We start from the raw sequence: 22,980 nt of genomic DNA on the forward strand, positions 1-22,980 counted from the left end.
AAGAAAGACAGTCTCTTCAATAAATAGTGTTGGGAAAATTGGACATCCACATGCAGAAGAATGAAACTAGACCACTCTCTTGCACCATACACAAAGATAAACTCAAAATGGATGAAAGATCTAAATGTGAGACAAGATTCCATCAAAATCCTAGAGGAGAACACAGGCAACACCCTTTTTGAACTCAGCCAGAGTAACTTCTTGCAAGATACATCCACGAAGGCAAAAGAAACAAAAGCAAAAATGAACTATTGGGACTTCATTAAGATAAGAAGCTTTTGCACAGCAAAGGATACAGTCAACAAAACTAAAAGACAACCTACAGAATGGGAGAAGATATTTGCAAATGACATATCAGATAAAGGGCTAGTTTCCAAGATCTATAAAGAACTTCTTAAACTCAACCACAAAGAAACAAACAATCCAATCATGAAATGGGCAAAAGACATGAACAGAAATCTCACAGAGGAAGACATAGACATGGCCAACATGCACATGAGAAAATGCTCTGCATCACTTGCCATCAGGGAAATACAAATCAAAACCACAATGAGATCCCACCTCACACCAGTGAGAATGGGGAAAATTAACAAGGCAGGAAACCACAAATGTTGGAGAGGATGTGGAGAAAAGTGAACCCTCTTACATTGTTGGTGGGAATGTGAACTGGTGCAGCCACTCTGGAAAACTGTGTGGAGGTTCCTCAAAGAGTTAAAAATAGACCTGCCCTATGACCCAGCAATTACACTGTTGGGGATTTACCCCAAAGATACAGATGCAATGAAATGCAGGGACACCACACCCCGATGTTTATAGCAGCAATGTCCACAATAGCCAAGCTGTGGAATGAGCCTCGGTGTCCATCGAAAGATGAATGGATAAAGAAGATGTGTTCTATGTATACAATGGAATATTACTCAGCCGTTAGAAATGACAAATACCCACCATTTGCTTCAACGTGGATGGAACTGGAGGGTATTATGCTGAGTGAAGTAAGTCAGTCGGAGAAGGAGAAACATTATATGTTCTCATTCATTTGGGGAATATAAATAATAGTGAAAGGGAATATAAGGGAAGGGAGAAGAAATGTGTGGGAAATATCAGAAAGGGAGACAGAACGTAAAGACTGCTAACTCTGGGAAACGAACTAGGGGTGGTAGAAGGGGAGGAGGGCGGGGGGTGGGAGTGAATGGGTGACGGGCACTGGGGGTTATTCTGTATGTTAGTAAATTGAACACCAATAAAAAATAAATTAAAAAAATAAAAAAATCACGTGAGATGTTATAGCTGATCTCATTTTTTTTTAATTTATTTTTTATTGGTGTTCAATTTACTAACATACAGAATAACCCCCAGTGCCCGTCACCCATTCACTCCCACCCCCCGCCCTCCTCCCCTTCTACCACCCCTAGTTCGTTTCCCAGAGTTAGCAGTCTTTACGTTCTGTCTCCCTTTCTGATATTTCCCACACATTTCTTCTCCCTTCCCTTATATTCCCTTTCACTATTATTTATATTCCCCAAATGAATGAGAACATATAATGTTTCTCCTTCTCCGACTGACTTACTTCACTCAGCATAATACCCTCCAGTTCCATCCACGTTGAAGCAAATGGTGGGTATTTGTCATTTCTAATAGCTGAGTAATATTCCATTGTATACATAAACCACATCTTCTTTATCCATTCATCTTTCGTTGGACACCGAGGCTCCTTCCACAGTTTGGCTATCGTGGCCATTGCTGCTATAAACATCGGGGTGCAGGTGTCCCGGCGTTTCATTGCATTTGTATCTGTGGGGTAAATCCCCAACAGTGCAATTGCTGGGTCGTAGGGCAGGTCTATTTTTAACTGTTTGAGGAACCTCCACACAGTTTTCCAGAGTGGCTGCACCAGTTCACATTCCCACCAACAGTGTAAGAGGGTTCCCTTTTCTCCGCATCCTCTCCAACATTTGTTGTTTCCTGCCTTGTTAATTTTCCCCATTCTCACTGGTGTGAGGTGGGATCTCATTGTGGTTTTGATTTGTATTTCCCTGATGGCAAGTGATGCAGAACATTTTCTCATATGCATGGTTGGCCATGTCTATGTCTTCCTCTGTGAGATTTCTGTTCATGTCTTTTGCCCATTTCATGATTGGATTGTTTGTTTCTTTGGTGTTGAGTTTAAGAAGTTCTTTATAGATCTTGGAAACTAGCCCTTTATCTGATATGTCATTTGCAAATATCTTCTCCCATTCTGTAGGTTGTCTTTGAGTTTTGTTGACTGTATCCTTTGCTGTGCAAAAGCTTCTTATCTTGATGAAGTCCCAATAGTTCATTTTTGCTTTTGTTTCTTTTGCCTTCGTGGATGTATCTTGCAAGAAGTTACTATGGCCCAGTTCAAAAAGGGTTGTTGCCTGTGTTCTTCTCTAGGATTTTGATGGAATCTTGTCTCACATTTAGATCTTTCATCCATTTTGAGTTTATCTTTGTGTATGGTGCAAGAGAGTGGTCTAGTTTCATTCTTCTGCATGTGGATGTCCAATTTTCCCAGCACCATTTATTGAAGAGACTGTCTTTCTTCCAATGGATAGTCTTTCCTCCTTTATTGAATATTAGTTGCCCATAAAGTTCAGGGTCCACTTCTGGATTCTCTATTCTGTTCCACTGATCTATGCGTCTGTTTTTGTGCCAGTACCACACTGTCTTGATGACCACAGCTTTGTAGTACAACCTGAAATCTGGCATTGTGATGCCCCCAGATATGGTTTTCTTTTTTAAAATTCCCCTGGCTATTCGGGGTCTTTTCTGATTCCACACAAATCTTAAAATTATTTGTTCTAACTCTCTGAAGAAAGTCCATGGTATTTTGATAGGGATTGCATTAAACGTGTATATTGCCCTGGGTAACATTGACATTTTCACAATATTAATTCTGCCAATCCATGAGCATGGAATATTTTTCCATCTCTTTGTGTCTTCCTCAATTTCTTTCAGAAGTGTTCTATAGTTTTGAGGGTATAGATCCTTTACATCTTTGGTTAGGTTTATTCCTAGGTATCTTATGCTTTTGGGTGCAATTGTAAATGGGATTTACTCCTTAATTTCTCTTTCTTCAGTCTCATTGTTAGTGTATAGAAATGCCACTGACTTCTGGGCATTGATTTTGTATCCTGCCACGCTACCGAATTGCTGTATGAGTTCTAGCAATCTTGGGGTGGAGACTTTTGGGTTTTCTATGTAGAGTATCATGTCATCGGCGAAGAGGGAGAGTTTGACTTCTTCTTTGCCAATTTGAATGCCTTTAATGTCTTTTTGTTGTCTGATTGCTGAGGCTAGGACTTCCAGTACTATGTTGAACAGCAGTGGTGAGAGTGGACATCCCTGTCTTGTTCCTGATCTTAGGGGAAAGGCTCCTAGTGCTTCCCCATTGAGAATGATATTAGCTGTGGGCTTTTCATAGATGGCTTTTAAGATGTCGAGGAATGTTCCCTCTATCCCTACACTCTGAAGAGTTTTGATCAGGAATGGATGCTGTATTTTGTCAAATGCTTTCTCTGCATCCAATGAGAGGATCATATGGTTCTTGGTTTTTCTCTTGCTGATATGATGAATCACAATGATTGTTTTACGGGTGTTGAACCAGCCTTGTGTCCCAGGGATAAATCCTACTTGGTCATGGTGAATAATTTTCTTAATGTACTGTTGGATCCTATTGGCCAGTATCTTGTTGAGAATATTTGCATCCATGTTCATCAGGGATATTGGTCTGTAATTCTCCTTTTTGGTGGGGTCTTTGTCTGGCTTTGGAATTAAGGTGATGCTGGCTTCATAGAACGAATTTGGAAGTACTCCATCTCTTTCTATCTTTCCAAACAGCTTTAGGAGAATAGGTATGATTTCTTCTTTAAACGTTTGATAAAATTCCCCTGGGAAGCCATCTGGCCCTGGACTCTTGTGTCTTGGGAGGTTTTTGATGACTGCTTCAATTTCCTCCCTGGTTATTGGCCTGTTCAGGTTTTCTATTTCTTCCTGTTCCAGTTTTGGTAGTTTGTGGCTTTCCAGGAATGCGTCCATTTCTTCTAGATTGCCTAATTTATTGGCGTATAGCTGTTCATAATATGTTTTTAAAATCGTTTGTATTTCCTTGGTGTTGGTAGTGATCTCTCCTTTCTCATTCATGATTTTATTAATTTGAGTCTTCTCTCTCTTCTTTTTAATAAGGCTGGCTAATGGTTTATCTATCTTATTAAGTCTTTCAAAGAACCAACTCCTGGTTCTGTTGATCTGTTCCACAGTTCTTCTGATCTCGATTTCGTTGAGTTCTGCTCGAATCTTTATTAACTCCCTTCTTCTCTTGGGTGTAGGATCTATTTGCTGTTTTTTCTCTAGCTCCTTTATGTGTAAGGTTAGCTTTTGTATTGGAGTTCTTTCCAGTTTTTGAATGGATGCTTGTATTGCGATGTATTTCCCCCTTAGGACTGCTTTTGCTGCATCCCAAAGATTTTGAACGGTTGTATCTTCATTCTCATTAGTTTCCATGAATCTTTTTAATTCTTCCTTAATTTCCTGGTTGACCCTTTTATCTTTTAGCAGGATGGTCCTCAACCTCCACGTGTTTGAGGTCCTTCCAAACTTCTTGTTGTGATTTAGTTCTAATTTCAAGGCATTATGGTCCGAGAATATGCAGGGGACAATCCCAATCTTTTGGTATCGGTTCAGACCCGATATGTGTCCCAATATGTGGTCTATTCTGGAGAAAGTTCCATGTGCGCTTGAGAAGAATGTGTATTCAGTTGAGTTTGGATGTAAAGTTCTGTAGATATCTGTGAAATCCATCTGGTCCAATGTATCATTTAAAGCTCTCGTTTCTTTGGAGATGTTGTGCTTAGAAGACCTATCGAGTATAGAAAGAGCTAGATTGAAGTCACCAAGTATAAGTGTATTATTATCTAAGTATTTCTTCACTTTGGTTAATAATTGATTGATATATTTGGCAGCTCCCACATTCGGAGCATATATATTGAGGATTGTTAAGTCCTCTTGTTGAATAGATCCTTTAAGTATGATATAGTGTCCCTCTTCATCTGTCACTATAGTCTTTGGGGTAAATTTTAGTTTATCTGATATAAGGATGGCTACCCCTGCTTTCTTTTGAGGACCATTCGAATGGTAAATGGTTCTCCAACCTTTTATTTTCAGGCTGTAGGTGTCCTTCTGTCTAAAATGAGTCTCTTGTAGACAGCAAATAGATGGGTCCTGCTTTTTTATCCAATCTGAAACCCTGCGCCTTTTGATGGGGTCATTAAGCCCGTTCACATTCAGAGTTACTATTGAGAGATATGAGTTTAGTGTCATCATGATATCTATTCAGTCTTTGTTTTTGTGGACTGTTCCACTGAACTTCTTCTTAAAGGGGAATTTTAAGAGTCCCCCTTAAAATTTCTTGCAGAGCTGGTTTGGAGGTCACATATTCTTTTAGTTGCTGCCTGCCTTGGAAGCTCTTTATCTCTCCTTCCATTTTGAATGAGAGCCTTGCTGGATAAAGTATTCTTGGTTGCATGTTCTTCTCATTGAGGACCCTGAATATATCCTGCCAGCCCTTTCTGGCCTGCCAGGTCTCTGTGGAGAGGTCTGCTGTTACCCTAATACTCCTCCCCATAAAAGTCAGGGATTTCTTGTCTCTTGCTGCTTTAAGGATCTTCTCCTTATCTTTGGAATTTGCAAGCTTCACAATTAAATGTCGAGGTGTTGAACGGTTTTTATTGATTTTAGGGGGGGATCTCTCTATTTCCTGGATCTGAATGCCTGTTTCCCTTCCCAGATTAGGAAAGTTTTCAGCTAGAATTTGTTCAAATACATATTCTGGCCCTCTGTCCCTTTCTGCGCCCTCGGGAACCCCAATTAAACGTAGGTTTTTCTTCCTCAGGCTGTCGTTTATTTCCCTTAATCTATCTTCATGGTCTTTTAATTGTTTGTCTCTTTTTTCCTCAGTTTCCCTCTTTGCTATCAACTTGTCTTCTAGGTCACTCACTCGTTCTTCCACCTCGTTAACCCTCGTCGTTAGGACTTCTAGTTTGGATTGCATCTCATTCAATTGATTTTTAATTTCTGCCTGATTAGCTCTAAATTCTGCAGTCATGAAGTCTCTTGAGTCCTTTATACTTTTTTCTAGAGCCACCAGTAGCTGTATAATAGTGCTTCTGAATTGGCTTTCTGACATTGAATTGTAATCCAGATTTTGTAACTCTGTGGGAGAGAGGACTGTTTCTGATTCTTTCTTTTGAGGTGAGGTTTTCCTTCTAGTCATTTTGCTCAGTGCAGAGTGGCCAAAAGCAAGTTGTATTGGGAAAAAGAGAAAAAGAGAGGAGAGAAAGAAGGAAAGAAAAGAGAAAGAGAAAAAAAAAGGGGAAGAGAAAAAAAACGAAAGAAAAAAAAAGAAGAAAAAGAGAAAGAAAAAGAAAGGAGAAAAAAAAGGGGGGGGTGGGGGAAGGAAACAAATCAAAAAGCAAAACAAAACAAAACAAAACAAAACAAAAAAAAACAAAAAAACAAAAACACCAAAAAAAAAAAAAAAAAAAAAGAACCACAGGGGCGTATCTTCTGATTCTGTGTTCTTTAAGTCCCTTGGCTTCTCCTGGAAGTTGTCAGTCTAGCTGGTGTTCTGGGGGAGGGGCCTGTTGTGCTGGTTTTCAGGTGTTAGCAGTTGGGGGAGCTGCTGTGCCCCTGCTTGGTGCAGGGCTCAGTGGGGGTTGTTTACCCCGTGAGGCCGCAGGAGGAACAGCCCCAGTGGCGGGGCAGCTCTGGAAACCTGGATTCAGCTCCGGCAGGAACTCCGTCTGCAGGGCCTGGAGGCTCCGGGGCGGGGCCGCTAATCTGCTCAGCTCGGGGCAGGAGCGTCCTCGCTGTCCTGGGCCCTCCCGGCCTCTGCCTGTCCCGGGGGGAGGCCGGATCCTGGGCTGTGTCCCGGCGCCCTGTGCTCCGGAGCCTGCGCTGGTGGATTCGCGCTCCCGGGCCGCACGCAGCCCCCTCCACGGAGCCGCCGCCAGAGCCCCCGCGAGCTGCTCCTGGAACCGCGCAGCCCCCTCTGCACGGAGCCTCTTCCTCTGCCCGAGCCCGGCCGAGCTGCTCCCGGGGCCGCGCAGCCCCCTCCGCGAAGCCGCCGCCTGAGCCCCTCCAGCTGCTCCGGGTCCGCCGTGCGCGCTGCAGCCCTTAGGGAGCTCGGCGCACTCTCCTGGGCGCGCAGTTGCTGTTAGTGTCCCAGGGAACCCGAGGGCATCCCCGCCCTCCTGGGTCCTGCTCCAACTCCCCACTAGCCCCTTTCCACCCGGGAAGGTCGGTGCAGCTCCTGCGTCTCCGGGACGGGGCTCTCCTGTCCTGGGGACACTCGCCCCGGCCTCAGCCCGGCTCCTCGCGGGGCCCCTCCCCCTTGGAGGCCTTTGTTCCTTTATTTCTTTTTCCCGTCTTCCTACCTTGATAGAAGCGCGAACTCTTCTCACTGTTGCATTCCAGCTGGTCTCTCTTTAAATCTCAGGCCGAATTCATAGATTTTCAGGATAATTTGAAGGTTTTCTAGGTAGTTTGGTGGAGACAGGTGATTTGGGGACCCTACTCTTCCGCCATCTTGCTCCTCCAGCTGATCTCATTTTAAGCTTGCAGTTGCCAGGTGCTATGCTGGGTATTGGTCTCATGGTTTATTTGAGGGGGCAGATATATATATATACACAAGTGTGCAAAATGTGCAATAAATGACACAACAGAGGCGAATGCAAGGTACAGCAAGGGCAGAGGGAGGATGATCTCCAACTCTCTTGGAGGAAAATGGATCTACACAAAGGAACAAAGAGTGCCAGGGAATGCAAATGGCTTTAGTCAATATATACATTTTTTTCTTATTGTCCTTAAAAGATAATTGATCATTTAAAAAATAATAAAAATGTGGTATGTGTTTTATAATACATGTTTAAAGTATGACAGAAATAGCACAAAGGTTGGGAAGAGAGAAATGGGAGCACATTATTTTAAGTGTACCATTGTGCACTGTAGATTATATATAGTTATATACGTGGATATGCATATAAAGGATATGTTCCTTTATATGTCATATAGGAACAGGTATAAAATAATTTTAGGTTAGATTGTAGGAAGTTAAATATCTATACTGTAAATCCTAAAGTAACAACTACACTAACAATTATAGCTAATAAGCCAGCTACAAATGGGATAATATGGAATCATAAAATACACAGCTACTGCAAAATAAGGCAGCAAAAGAGAAAAAAGGGGGAACAAAGAATATATAGGCAAACAGAAAGCAAGTAGCAAAATGATAGATTTAAACCTAAATATACAATAATCACATTATATGTGAGTGGACATATACTGTATGTATAAAGGAGCCTGCCGTAAATATAAAAGTGCAGATGGCTTAAAGGTAAAAAAGGTAAAAAAGATGGAAAAAGACATTACAAGAAAAGTGGAGTGGCTATGTTAATATTAGAACAAGTAAGTTAGAACAAAGAACATTATTAGGAATAAAGATAGCCATGTCATAAAGGGGTCAATCTATCAAAAGGGCATAAGTCTTTTTTTAATAGTAATTGTGGTTTTTTTTTAAAGGGTTTTATTTATTATTTGTTAGAGAGAGAAGAGAGAGAACAAACAGGCAGAGGGAGAAACAGGTTCCTCATTGAGACGGAGCCTCCTGTGGGGCCTGATCCCAGGACCTTGGGATCATGACCTAAGCCCGAGGCAGATGCTTAACTCACTGAACCACTCAGGCACCAAAAAAAAAGGCATAATTCTTAATGTTCATAGACTTAAGAAGAAGAGCTACAAAATATATGAAGCAAAATTGATAGAACATAAGAAATAGACAAACCCAAAATCATAGTTGGAGATTTCAGGACCCTCTCACATTAACTGACAGAAACCAACGCACCCCCCGCCCCAGCCAGGATTAAATGCATGTCATACATGGGGGAGAGAATTGTGGTTTACAGAGAGATTTGACACAGTCCATCATTCTCTGTGGTGTCTCTAATCAATGTGTCTGCTCCAGGGCACCAGGATGAGTATCTCTATCCAGATAACTTTCCAAGAAGAGCTTAGGAGATACAGTAAAATATGTATCTAGAAGGTCTAACTAGGAACATGAGATAGGGACTAAATCTGCCATCAGCTTCATGTACACTTGACTATTTTATTGATTTCAAATTAGACGTTGGTCAGAAAAATTTGTTAAAAATAGACTTATTTTTTCTTTCTTTCTTTTCTTTTCTTTTTTTTTGTATATTTTTCATTGGAGTTCGATTTGCCAACATTAGTATAACATCTTCCCGTCAAGTGCCCCCCGCAGGGCCTGTCACCCAGTCACCTCGTCCCTCCGCCCACTACCCCTTGTTCATTTCCCAGAGTTAGGTGTCTCTCATGTTCTGTCATCCTCACTGATATTTCCTACTCATTTTCTCTTCTTTGCCCTTTAATTCCTTTCCTTTCAGTGTTTTATATATATATATTTATATTTTCTCATGTGCTTGTTGGCCATGTGTATGCCTTCTTTGGTGAAATATCTGTTCATGTCTTTTGCCCATTTCATGATTGGATTGTTTGTTTCTTTGCTGTTGAGTTTAATAAGTTCTTTATACATCTTGGATACTAGCCCTTTATCTGATACGTCATTTGCAAATATCTTCTCCCATTCTGTAGGTTGTCTTTTAGTTTTGTTTACTGTATCCTTTGCTGTGTAAAAGCTTCTTATCTTGATGAAGTCCCAATAGTTCATTTTTGCTTTTGTTTCCGTTGCCTTCATAGATGTAGCTTGCAAGAAGTTGCTGTCCCCACATTCAAAAAGGCTGTTGCCAAAAAAAAAAAAAAAAAAAAAAAAAGGCTGTTGCCTGTGTTCCCCTCTAGGATTTTGATGGATTCTTAACTCACATTTAGATCTTTCATCCATTTTGAGTTTATCTTTGTGTATGGTGTAAGAGAGTGGTCCACTTTCATTCTTCTGCACATGCCTCTCCAATTTTCCCAGCACCATTTATGAAGAGACTGTCATTTTTCCAGTGGATAGTCTTTCCTCCTTTGTCGAATATTAGTTTGACCATAGAGTTGAGGGGCCATTTCTGGGTTCTCTATTCTGTTCCATTGATCTAAGTGTCCGTTTTTGTGCCAGTACCACACTGTCTTGATGACTACAGCTTTGTAGTACAACCTAAAATCCGGCATTGGATGCCCCCAGTTATGGTTTTCTTTTTTAATATTCTCCTGGCTATTCGGGGTGGTTTCTGATTCCACACAAATCTTAAAATAATTTGTTCTAACTCTCTGAAGAAAGTCCATGGTATTTTGATAGGGATTGCATTAAACGTGTATATTGCCCTGGGTAACATTGACATTTTCAGAATATTAATTCTGCCAATCCATGAGCATGGAATATTTTTCCATCTCTTTGTGTCTTCCTCAATTTCTTTCAGAAGTGTTCTATAGTTTTTAGGGTATAGATCCTTTACTTCTTTGGTTAGGTTTCTTCCTAGGTATCTTATGCTTTTGGGTGCAATTGTAAATAGGATTGACTCCTTAATTTCTCTTTCTTCAGTCTCATTGTTAGTGTATAGAAATGCCACTGATTTCTGGGCATTGATTTTGTATCCTGCCACACTGCTGAATTGCTGTATGAGTTCTAGCAATCTTGGGGGGAGTCTTTAGGGTTTTCTCTGTACAGTATCATGTCACCTGCAAAGAGGGAGAGTTTGACTTCTTCTTTGCCAATTTGAATGCCTTTTATTTCTTTTTGTTGCCTGATTGCTGAGGCTAGGACTTCTAATACTGTGTTGAATAGCAGTGATGAGAGTGGACATCCCTGTCATGTTCCTGATGCTAGGGGGAAATGCTCCCAGTGTTTCACCATTGAGAATGATCTTTGCTGTGGGTTTTTTGTAGATGGCTTTTAGGATGCTGAGGAATGTTCCCTCTATCCCTACAGTATGAAGAGTTTTGATCAAGAATGGAGGCTGTATTTTGTTAAATGCTTTCTCTGCATGTATTGATAGGATCATATGGTTCTTGTTTTTTCTCTTGTTGATATGATCAATCAGATTGATTTCTATTTGTTTTTAAAAATTTTATTCATTTATTCATGGGAGACACAGAGAGAGAGTGGCAGAGACACAGGCAGAGGGAGAAGCAGGCCCCATGCAGGGAGCCGGATGCGGGACTCGATCCCGGGTTTCTAGGATCACGCCCTGGGCCGAAGGCAGGCGCTAAACCGCTGAGCCACCCAGGGATCCCCAGATTGATTTCTTTACGAGTGTTGAACCAGCCTGCATCCCAGGGATAAATCCCACTTGGTCACGGTGAATAATCTTCTTAATGTACTCTTGGATCCTATTGGCTAGTATCTTGTTGAGAATTTTTGCATTTGTGTTCATCAGGGATATTGGTCTATAATTCTCCTTTTTGGTGGGGTCTTTGGTTTTGGAATTGAGGTGATGCTGGCCTCATAGAACGAGTTTGGAAGTACTCCATCTCTTTCTATCTTTCTGAAAAGCTTAAGTAGAATAGGTATGGTTTCTTCTTTAAACGTTTGATAGAATTCCCCTGGGAAGCTCTCTGGCCCTGAACTTTTGTGTCTTGGGAGGTTTTTGATGACTGCTTCAATTTCCTCCCTGGCTACTGGCCTGTTCAGGTTTTCTATTTCTTACAGTTCCAGTTTTGGTAGTTTGTGGTTTTCCAGAAATGCGTCCATTTCTTCTAGATTGCCTAATTTATTAGCGTATAGCTGCTCATAATAAGTTTTTAAAACCGTTTGTGTTTCCCTGGTCTTGGTGGTGATCTCTCCTTTCTCATTCATGATTTTATTAATTTGAGTCTTTTCTCTCTGCTTTTTAATAAGGCTGGCTAATGGTTTATTTATCTTATTAGTTCTTTCAAAGAACCAACTCCTGGTTTTGTTAATCTGTACCACAGTTCTTCTGGTCTCTATTTCATTGAGTTCTGCTCGAATCTTTATTAACTCTCATCTTCTGCTCGGTGTAGGATCTATTTGCTGTTTTTTTCTCCAGCTCCTTTAGGTGCAAGGTTAGCTTTTGTATTTGAGTTCTTCCCAGTTTTTGGATGGATGCTCTTATTGCGATGTATTTCCCCCTTCAGGACTGCTTTTGCTGTATCTCAAAGATTTTGAACGGTTGTGTCTTCATTCTCAGTAGTTTCCATGAATCTTTTTAATTCTTCCCTAATTTCCTGGTTGACCCTTTCATCTTTTAGCAGGATGGTCCTTAACCTCCATGTGTTTGAAGTCCTTCCAAACTTCTTCTTGTGATTTAGTTCTAGTTTCAAAGCATTATGGTCTGAAAATATGCAGGCGACGATCCTATTCTTTTGGTATCAGTTAAAACCTGATTTGTGAGTCAGTATGTGGTCTATTCTGGAGAAAGTTCCATGTGCACTTGAGAAAAATGTGTATTCAGTTGCGTTTGGATGTAAAGTTCTGTAAATATCTGTGAAATCCATCTGATCCAGTGTATCATTTAAAGCTCTTGTTTCTTTGGAGATGTTGTGCTTAGAATATATATTGATTATAGAAAGTGGTATGTTCAAGTCACCAAGTATAAGTATTTCTTCACTTTGGTTATTAATTGATGGATATACTTGGCAGTTCCCACATTTGGGCATAAATATTCATGATTGTTAGGCCCTCTTGTTGGATAGATCCTTTAAGTATGATATAGTGTCCCTCTTCTTGTCTTACTACAGTCTTTGGTATAAACTTTAATTTTTATGATTTGAGGATGGCTACCCCTGCTTTCTTTTGAGGACCATTTGAATGGTAAATGGTTTTCCAACCTTTCATTTTCAGGCTGTAGGTGTCCTTAAGTCTAAAATGCGTCTCTTGTAGACAGCAAATAGATGGATCTTGCTTTTTTATCCAGTCTGAAACCCTGTGCCTTTTGATGGGGTCATTAAGCCCATTCACATTCAGAGTTACTATTGAAAGATATGAATTTAGTGTGATCTTAATCCTATTCAGTCCCTGTTTTTGTGGATTGTTTCTTTGGACTTTTTCTTTTACAGAGTCTGCCTTAATATTTCTTGCAGAGCTGGTTTGGTGGTCACATATTCTTTCAGTTTCTACCTATCTTGGAAGCTCTTTATCTCTCCTTCCTTTTTGAATGAGAGCCTTGCTGGATAAAGTATTCTTGGCTGCATGTTCTTCTCATTTAGGACCCTGAATATATCCTGCCAGCCCTTTCTGGCCTGCCAGGTCTCTGTGAAGAAGTCTGCTGTTAACCTAATACTTCTCCCCATAAATGTTGGAGATCTCTTGTCTCTTGCTGCTTTAAGGATCTTCTCTTTATCTTTGTAATTTGCAAGTTTCACAATTAAATGTCAAGTTGTTGAACACTTTTTATTGATTTTATGGGGGGATCTCTCTATCTTTTGGATCTGAATGCCTGATTCCCTTCCGAAGTTAGGGAAGTTCTCAGCTATGATTTGTTCAAATACAGTTTCTGGTCCTCTGTCTCTTTCGGCGCTCTCTGGAACACCAATTAAACGTAGATTTTTCCTTCTGAGGGTGTCATTTATTTCTCTTAACCTATCCTCATAATCTTTTAAGTGTTTTTCTCTTTTTTCCTCAGCTTCCTTCCTTGCCATTAACTTGTCTTCTATGTCACTCACTTGTTCTTCTACCTTGTTAACCCTCATCGTTAGGACCTCCAGTTTGGATTGCATCTCATTTAATTGATTTTTAATTTTGGATGGTTAGATCTAAATTCTGCAGTCATGAAGTCTCTTGAATCCTTTTTCTTTTTTCCAGAGCCACGAGTAGCTTTATAAAAGTGCTTCTGAATTGGCTTTCTGACATTGAATTGTAATCCAAATTTTGTAACTCTGTGGGAGAGAGGACTGTTTCTGATTCTTTGTTTTGTGGTGTGTTTTTTCTAGTCATTTTGCTCAGTGCAGAGTGGCTAAGAAGGAGTTGTATTGGAAAAAGGAAGAAAAGGAAAAAACAAAAACAAGGAGGGGTATCCTTTGGTTCTATATACTGTAAATCTCTCGAGTTCTCCTGGAGCTTTCCAGCGCTGCTCTGCCAAGAACTTGGCTCTTCCCCTGTCCTTCCAGCTGGTCTTCTGGGGGTGGGGCCTGCTGTGCTGATTCTCAGGTGTGTGCACCTGGGGGAGCTGTCCAGCACCCTATCAGGTGCACAGCTTAGTGGGAGCTGTTTATCCTGTGAGGCCCCTGCTCAGTCCCAGGTACAAGGTGACACCAGGAGGAACAACAGTGGCGGCAGCCAGCTCTGCAATTCTGGAGTCAGCTCCCACAGTAACTACCACAGCTCCCAGTTCGCAGGGGCCTGGATGCTCCGTGGGCGGGGGCGCCGATCTGCACAGCTCCTTGTTGTCCTGTGTCCTCCTGGCCTCCGCCTATCCCGGGGGCGCCCCAGATCTTGGGCTGTGTCCCCCAGCGCCCTGGGCTCCAGGAAAATGCACCGCTGGAATCGCGCTCTCCGAGCCGCACAGCCCCCTCCGTGGAGCCGCCGCCCGAGCCCCTCCGAGCTGCTCCGGGTCCCGCTGCGCCCGCTGCAGCCCTTAGGGAGCTCGGCGCACTCTCCCCGGGGCGCAGGTGTCTGTTAGTGTCCCCGGGAGCCCGAGGACATCCCCGCCCTCCTGGGTCCTGCTCTAACTCCCTGCGAGCCCCTTTCCGCCCGGGAAGGTTGGTGCAGCTCCTGCTCCTCCGGGACGGGGCTCTCCTCTCCTGGGGACCCTCGCCCCGGCCTCAGCCCGGCTCCTCGCGGGGCCCCTCCCCCTTGGAGGCCTTTTGTTTCTTCATTTCTTCCCCCCACCCCCCCCCAGTCTTCCTACCTTGATAGAAGCGCGAACTCTTCTCACTGTAGCATTCCAGCTGGTCTCTCTTTAAATCTCAGGCTGAATTCGCAGGTTTTCAGGATGATTTGAAGGTTATCTAGGTAATTTGGTGGGGACAGGTGACTTGGGGACCCTACTCTTCTGCCATCTTGCCCTGCCTCCCCAACATCATTGTTGAAGAGACTCTTTTTTTCCGTGGGTATTCTTTCCTGCTTTGTTGAAGATGAGTTGACCGTAGAGTTAACTACCAGTTTCTGGCTTCTCTATACTGTTACATTGATCTGTGTGTCTGTTTTTGTACCAGTACCACACTGTCTTCACGATTACAGCTGTGCAATAGAACTTGAAGTCTGGAATTGTGATGCCACCAGCTTTGGTTTTCTTTTATCAACATTCCTTAGGGGAAATAATTCAAATTGGATCTTAAATACATCTGATTGTCTTTACATTTAAGTAAATACTAAAATTGTTCTGGTAAATCTCAGTAAAGAAGACTTCCCCAAGACTTTGGGTATATTGTTAGCCTTTTTTTTGTGTGTGGTTAGTAATATCCATTCATATTTAGTAATTCTTGTGTTAATTATACTTATACATCTTCTGGTAAAAATTTTAAACAGTATCTAGAAATTCTTTTATATTGAGTCACACCATCTATAACAAAACTAGTTGTTTAAACAAAGGTTAACATGAACTCCCACATCTTTTTTCAGTTGAGGGTTATTTCCAAGATTAGTGGAGTATAAATAATCAAGATTTTGTAATGTTGACAAACAGAAAGTAAAACAACGATTTATTTGTAAATAATGAATTTTTAAAATTCCTTTTTTTCTACTACAGCATAATGCACAGGACCTCTTGGTTTGGTGATTCATTTGAGATTTAAGTGGTCTTGTAAAACCTGTTTTATCCTTCTGCTTGCTTGATTTTAAAGGCTTTGAAAAATAAATGTTTCTTCATTTCCTAGACCAACCAGGAATGATGAGTGGAAATAATCAGTTATTTGAAAATATTATGAGATACATATTTTAAATATATTATGAAAATGTGTTATTTTCATCCTGTATTTCAAGATTTCAGTACAGCTTTCCTTCCATGTTATTATTCTTGAATTCCTATTTTCTACCTGATCATCTCTATGCTATTTCTTTTCTGTGCATAACTTCCCTTCTATTCAAGTTGATAAGTTCATTCTTCCTTTAAAATAGTATACAATATTTTATATAGACAAAATAATATATGTATAATATCAGTAAGTTATTTTTTTAATTTAAATTCAATTAGCCAACATATAGTACATCATTAGTTTCAGATGTAGAGTTCAGTAATTCATCAGTTGCATATAACACCCAGTGCTCATCACATCATGTGACCTCCTTAATGCCCATCACCCAGTTACCCCATCCACCACCTACCTTCTCTCCAGCAACCCTCAGTTTGTTTCTGAGCATTAAGAGTCTCTTGTAATCCTCTCTGATTTCTTTCCATTCCATTTCCCCTTCCTTCCCTATGATCTTCTGTGCTATTTCTTATATTCCACCTATAAGTGAATATCAGTAACTTATGACATTTAATTTTCATAAACTAATTGACACCTCTTTTGCCCTATCCTTTTGCTTCCTAATATGAAGAATACTTTCTGAAATTCTGTATTTATAATTTCTGTGTGTGTTTGTGTATATATACCTCTCTATTTATTCTATCTAAAACCATGCAAATGGATCCTAAAAAATGATTATTTAGTGTTGCTTGTTTTTGAGCTTTATAGAAGTTATATCATGTATGTATTCTTCCATGAATTCTTTTCTTCAGTCACCATTATGTTTCTAACACTTACCCATCCATATTGCGTTGGTTAGCTGTAGTTCATCCAGTTTCACTGCTGTGTAAAATTTCATTTGTGTGAATATACCATTACATGTTGATTTTGTGTCCTTCAACTTTTGCTGAATTTGATTTTATTAGTTCTAGGTTTCTAGTTCTAGTTTTATTATATGACCAAGGGTTTTTCCTTTGTTCTGGTAATGTGCTGTGTTTCATCAATTGATTTTCATATTTTGAACCATTCTTGAATTCCAGGAATAAATTCCATTGGTAATAATGTATAATCCTTTTTATATACTGCTAAATTGACTTGCTAGTATTTTGTTGAGGATTTTTTGTATTAGTGTTCATCAGGAGTATTGGTCTGTAGTTTTCTGCTCTTGTAGTGTCTTTGGTATTAAGGTAATGCTGACCTCACTGAATGAATGTCCCCTTCTCTTCAGTTTTTTAGAAGAGTTTGAGGAGGTAAAGTTAATTCTTCTTTAAACATTTGGTAGAGTGCTTCAGCTAAGCAATCTGTTTTAGGGCTTTTTTGTTTTGTTTTGTTTTTGGGAGTTTTAATTACTGATTCAATTTCCTTCATAACTGCAGGTCTATTCAGATTTTCTTTTTCTTCATTACCAGTGTTGGTAGGTTGCGAATTTCCTTCATAACTGCAGGTCTATTCAGATTTTCTTTTTCTTCATTACCAGTGTTGGTATTCAGTTTTTCTTTTTCTTCATTACCAGTTTTGGGTAGCTTGGAATTTGCCCATTTTATCTAGGATATCCAATTTGTTAGCATATAGTCATTCATAGTATACTCTTGTAACCTTTTTTTATTTCTGTAAAATTGGTAGAAATGTTCCTTCTTTCATTTTTGATTTTGGTAATTTGAGTTTCTCTCTTTGCTTAGTCAATCTATCTAAAGGTGTGTCAATTTTATTGATCTTTGTAAAGAACCAAATTTTGGTTTCCTTGATTTTTCTCTATGCTTTTTCTCATCTCTATTTTATTAGCCACTTCTGTAATCTTTATTTTCTTACTTCTGTTGGCTTTTGAATTTAGTTTATTCCTCTTTTTCTAGTTTGTTAAGGTGTAAAGTTAGGTTGTTGATTTTAGATCTTTCATTGTTTAAATGTAAATACTTACAGCTATAAATTTCCCTTTTAGTACTCCTTTTGATTCATCCCATACATTTTGGTATGTTGTATTTTCATTGTCATTTGTCTCAGGGCATTTGTCTCAAACTGTATCAGTTTGCTAGGGCTGTCATAACAAAATAGCACAGACAGGGCACTTTAAACAACAGAAATTTATTTCCTCATAGTCCTGGAGGCTGTAAGTCTAAGATCAAGGTGCTGGCAGGGTTAGTTACCTCTAATGCTTCTTGGCTTGCAGATGGCTGCCATCCTACTGCTCCTTCACATTGTCATTGCACATGAGTCTTTGGTGTCTCTTTGTATGTCAAATTTCCTCTTCTTATAAGGACACCAGTCAAATTGGATTAGAATCCACCGTAATGGCCTCATTTAACTTAATCCCGTATTTAAAGATATTTCCAAATACAGTCATATTATAAGGTACTGGGGGTTAGAGCTTCAACATATGAGGGGATTTTTTTTGTTTCTGCTTTTGTTTTTGTTTTTTTTGATGGTGGGGGACACAATTCAGCTCACAGCAAATATTTTCTAATTTCTCTTATTTCTTCTTTGACCCATTGGTTGATTGTTTTGTTTAAATTCACATATTTGTGAGTTTTTCATTTTCCCTTTTATTATTGATTTCTAGTTAATTCCATTGGATTGGAAAAGATATGTTGTATGATTTCAGTATTTGAAAATTCAGTAAAATTTGTTTTATGGCATAATATATGTCTATCCTGGAGAATGTTACATGTGTACTTGAGAGAAATGTGTAATTTTGCTGCTGTTGGGTAGATTGTTCTGTGTAGGTCTTTTAGGACCACTTGGTTTGTAGTGTTGTGTAAGGGCTCTAGTTCCATGTATATCTTTTGTTTGATTTCTAACCATTATTGAGAGTGGGGCATTGAAATCTCTAGCCATAATTGTAGAACTATCTACTCCTTTAATTATGTCAGTGTCTGCCTCATGTCTTTTCGAGCTCTGATGTTTGGTGCATATCATAATTGTTATCGGTAGCATATAGTTGAATGATGCTTTTTTTTGGTTTTGTTTTGTATCTGTTTTAGTCCCTCTGCCAACCTCTGCTTTTTAATTGATGAGTTTAGCATGTTGATACTTAAGGTTATCATTCCTACAAAAAGAATTACTTTTGGTGTTTTGTTTTATGTTTTCTATATGTCTTATAGCTTTTTGTCCCTCATTTCCTTCATTACTGCCTTCCTCTTCTACTACCTTTCTTTATGTTTAGTTAAATTTTTGTAGTGACATGTTTTGATTCCCTTCTCATTTTTTTTGGTGTATGTTTTATTATATTTTCTTTGTGTTTACCATGACAATTAGGTATGACATTCTAAAGTTATAACAACCTAATTTGAAGTGATACCAACTTAACTTCAATTGCATAAAAAAGCTCTACTTCTATATAGTTCTGCCTCTTTTTATTATTGATATCAAAATTACATTTTTGTACATCGTGTATCTATTAACATAGATTTATAATTATTTCTATGCATTTATTTTTTAAATTGTGCAGAAAATAACGAGTAGGGGTGTTAGGCTAAAGAAATGGGAAAGAGCCCTCATGTTTTCTACTTCTTCAGTCACAACTGATTACAGACATAGCCTCTGAGCAGCCTGGGCTATAGACTCTCTTTTTTTTGCAGTTAATTAAACTTAAAAGCCTAGCCATGCTTGGACAGAACAAGCACAGACTCTCTGAAGTTCTGACTATATTTCGGTGAGGAATTAGAGTCTCCTTCCAACTCTCCAAAAAAAAGGTCACATGAGTAGGTGGCAGCTTCCCTGCTTGCTTTCCTTCCTCAGATTTGCTTTCTGTCAATGGACACACTTGGCTGTTTTCTGTGTGATCATTTTTGGGGCAAACCCAGCTTTTCCCAGCCTGCTAGTTTGCTTTTTTCCTTCTGGAAAAGTAGCTTCAACCAGTTAATACAGTATGAGAACAGGAAGAAACAAGAGTCAGAGTGAGAGAAGGAGGGAGAGAGGAAGGAAGTGGCAGCATTTGCACTCCTTGTCATTGGCTCTACATTCCCTGCCAAGCAGTGCTGTCTTCTGTGACTGCATTAATTGTGTCTACATGATACAGGGTTTGAGAAAGACTGAGAGCCAACCTCTTCCTCTACCACTGTAACCAAACCACTACCTTTCCAATGTGTCCTTTGCAGTAGTTATTGCCTCTTGTCTGGCGTTTAGAAATGTGAATCTTCTCAGAAGTTTTAATATATTTGATATTCCATATTTTTAACAGTCTTAGATACTTTTAAAAAATGACATAAGCAACATAGGACTACAAGGCATTTGGATCAAGAAGGAACTAGGGTGTCTGAGCTAAGAAAACTGTTATTGACGGGGGGAGGGCTGGTAGGTATTGCCAACACACTGTATCTATCTTGCAGGTTGGCGTAGATGGGTCTTATTTACAATCATGGCAGTAAGGTTTCTTGACAATGGTGGGCCTGAATCAATTCTAGCTGTTTGAAATTTACTGCTTAAGAATCTAAAATGTGGCTAATACCCAGGGCTTTAGGGACAGGGATTTTTTTCTCTTCCATAACTGAAAGGTATAGTAAGGCTTTCTGTGGTCCATAAGCACCAAGACACTTCTTGCCCAGGGACTCCATTTCTAGGAATCTGTTCTAAGGAATTTTTGGAGGCACACAACTTATCTATTAGGACTCTCATAATGTTTGTTACTTATATTAATAAAAAAGAGAAATTCCTTAAATTTCTAACAACAGATGGGTGGTTGAGCCTAATGTGGTGATCCATGTAATGGACTATGATGCCAACATGTAAATCATATTGTAAAAGAATATTTAATGATACAGAAATGCTTATGACATATCTAGATTAAACAATTAGAGGATGAAGCAATTGAATGTGTCTGGACATGTGTATATTTGAAGCTGACTTTAGAAATATTCATTTATATGTAGAAAAAAAAGACTGAAAGGAAGTTCTTTATTTTTTAAAGTGTAATATTAGTTTCAGGTGTTCAATATAGTGATTTAACACTTCCACATAACACCTGGTGCTCATCACAATGAGTGCCTCACCACCTAATCCTTGTCACCCATTTAACCTATCCCCTACCCACCTCCCCTCTGGTAACCATCAGTTTACTCTCTATAGTTAAGAATCTTTGAATCTTAACAGCTGGTATCAGTTATAGAATTATATACAACCATTTTATCTATTATCTTCTTCTGTGGTTTCCAAATTATTGAAATAAGTATTGCCCACTTATAAGTTTAGAGTCATATATGAATTTTGCACATGTATACACAGAGTTATTGAGACACCAGGGAAAACAGATACTGTTTAATTTTGTGAATTTTGAAAGCACCTGGGCTTAGATGTGAAGTCAGAGAAATGTCAATGAGATTTCTTTTTTAGAAGGATAGAAGGTTAGGAATAATATAGATCTCAATATTATCTACGTTAATTAAGTCAGAAAGAAAAATGACTCTGGAATATGTTTCTGGTGCAATCCTGAATCTTCTCTATGTGCAGTTTGTGAGTTTTCTGTCTTCCAGAACAGCAGGTCAGGGATCTTGTAAAGTACCAGGAATGTTACTTCTCTTCTAAGCTTCTCTTCTTTGCAAAAAAGAAATGGACTTGGAGCAATGGAAAATAATGTCTGGACAGTATTAAATTAAATTAAAATTTGGAATAGGTTGAAGTTTCTGTGAAATTTCCTGGCAAAATTTATTTTATTTTTGGGTTTTTAGAATTATAAATATTACAATGCTTAGAAACTACTCTCTATACACTTAACTACGATTATAAAATACTATGCATACACAAAGCACAATAGAAACGTTAAATAGTGAAATCAGCCAGATATGCCCATCTCAGAGAAAATAAAATGTACTTTTGTCTTTCCCCATTTCCAATTTTCCTCCTTCGTGGGCATAAGGTAAATTCTCAGATTGCACAATGTGGTGCTGCTGTGAGCTGTGCTGAGAGCCTGTGGGTAGTACTTTTTAAGGAGCAATAGCATCTCTATTGTCTTGGACATTCTCTGGTCTTCAGAGGTCAGTGGTGATTCTGAGCACATTTTTGATCTAATAGTTTAGAAAACTGTTTCATTGAGTCAAAAAGACACCTCATGCAAATAAGCTATGATTACTGGGATTTAACTAAGTCATTAAGTACTTAAGGATAAAACAAGATGGAAATAACATGGCAGCCATTCATAAGAGGCTTGCAGTGTAATAGAAATAATTGAATTGAAGCCAAGCTATGGTTATTTACATCTCCTAATTTTGTGTGACTCACTTTAGTGAGTCTTTCCTTTTAATTCATATTATACAGATGAGAAAATGGAAGCTCAGAGTGGCTAAATAATGTGAGTGAGGTCACCTCTCCCATACAAACCATCTCAGGGAGTAACAGAAAACAGTGGATATTAGTTGTCTTATTGAGACATTTATCTAAATATGTCTGAGGCCCTTCTTCATTTACAATTATGAGACATGGAAAATTTAAATTCCCAACTAATCGTTTAAGCCAGTTTGAGCAGCTAAAGTGCACTAATTATTAAGTCCCTCAAGTGGAATTTATCTTTTACCACTCTTCTCTCATCTATGTGAGTTAGGGCATATATTCTATACTTGTTTCTACTGTTCTCTTCTCCCTGGCTATTAAATCTCCTGAGAACAGAGTCTTTACTCCTCTGTGTTCCTCATTAAAAGTACCCAAGGCTGCCCAGAGGTGGCACTCCGAGAACACTTGCTGGCTCAAGACAGACTCCCTTCCTGGCTTCAGTAGGGAGTGGTGGGTATTGTTGGATGCAGCTCAGGACCCTAGTTTCATTTGTCCATGAGACCAGAGTCCTGTTGTCTGTCACAGGTGTGTACTTGAATGAGGAGAAAGGGGGTGGGAATATTTTTTTCCTTTCTCTGCATTTATGATCTCAAGTACTATTATTCCCCCAGGTGAGTGTTTCATGGCATCCTCAGCAGCTCTTTGTGGCCTGGGCTCCTTTAGGAAAGGCAATGTCCTTGTGTATAAAATGACATGTTCCCAATAATTAGGAATGAAAATGATTTCGGCAGCTTTTTGTGAAAATCTGGTTGCATTTAAACATTATGTGTCCTTGAATGAGGTGAAGGTATATGCTTGTGGGCTCTCTTGTGCCTGTGCAATCATTTCCATCTTGTGAAAAGCTCC

At 39.5% G+C, this 22,980-nt stretch overlaps 1 protein-coding gene across 2 annotated transcripts in view; it reads left to right on the forward strand.

Annotated features, from left to right (window-relative positions):
• The window catches only part of OCA2 (OCA2 melanosomal transmembrane protein), a 433,117-nt gene that overhangs the window by 57,730 nt on the left and 352,407 nt on the right, over nt 1-22,980 (forward strand). The gene's annotated exons all lie outside the window — the stretch shown is intronic.

The sequence above is a fragment of the Canis lupus genome, chromosome 3 (genome assembly GCF_011100685.1).
Source record: "Canis lupus familiaris isolate Mischka breed German Shepherd chromosome 3, alternate assembly UU_Cfam_GSD_1.0, whole genome shotgun sequence".
In the NCBI taxonomy this organism is placed as follows: domain Eukaryota; kingdom Metazoa; phylum Chordata; class Mammalia; order Carnivora; family Canidae; genus Canis; species Canis lupus.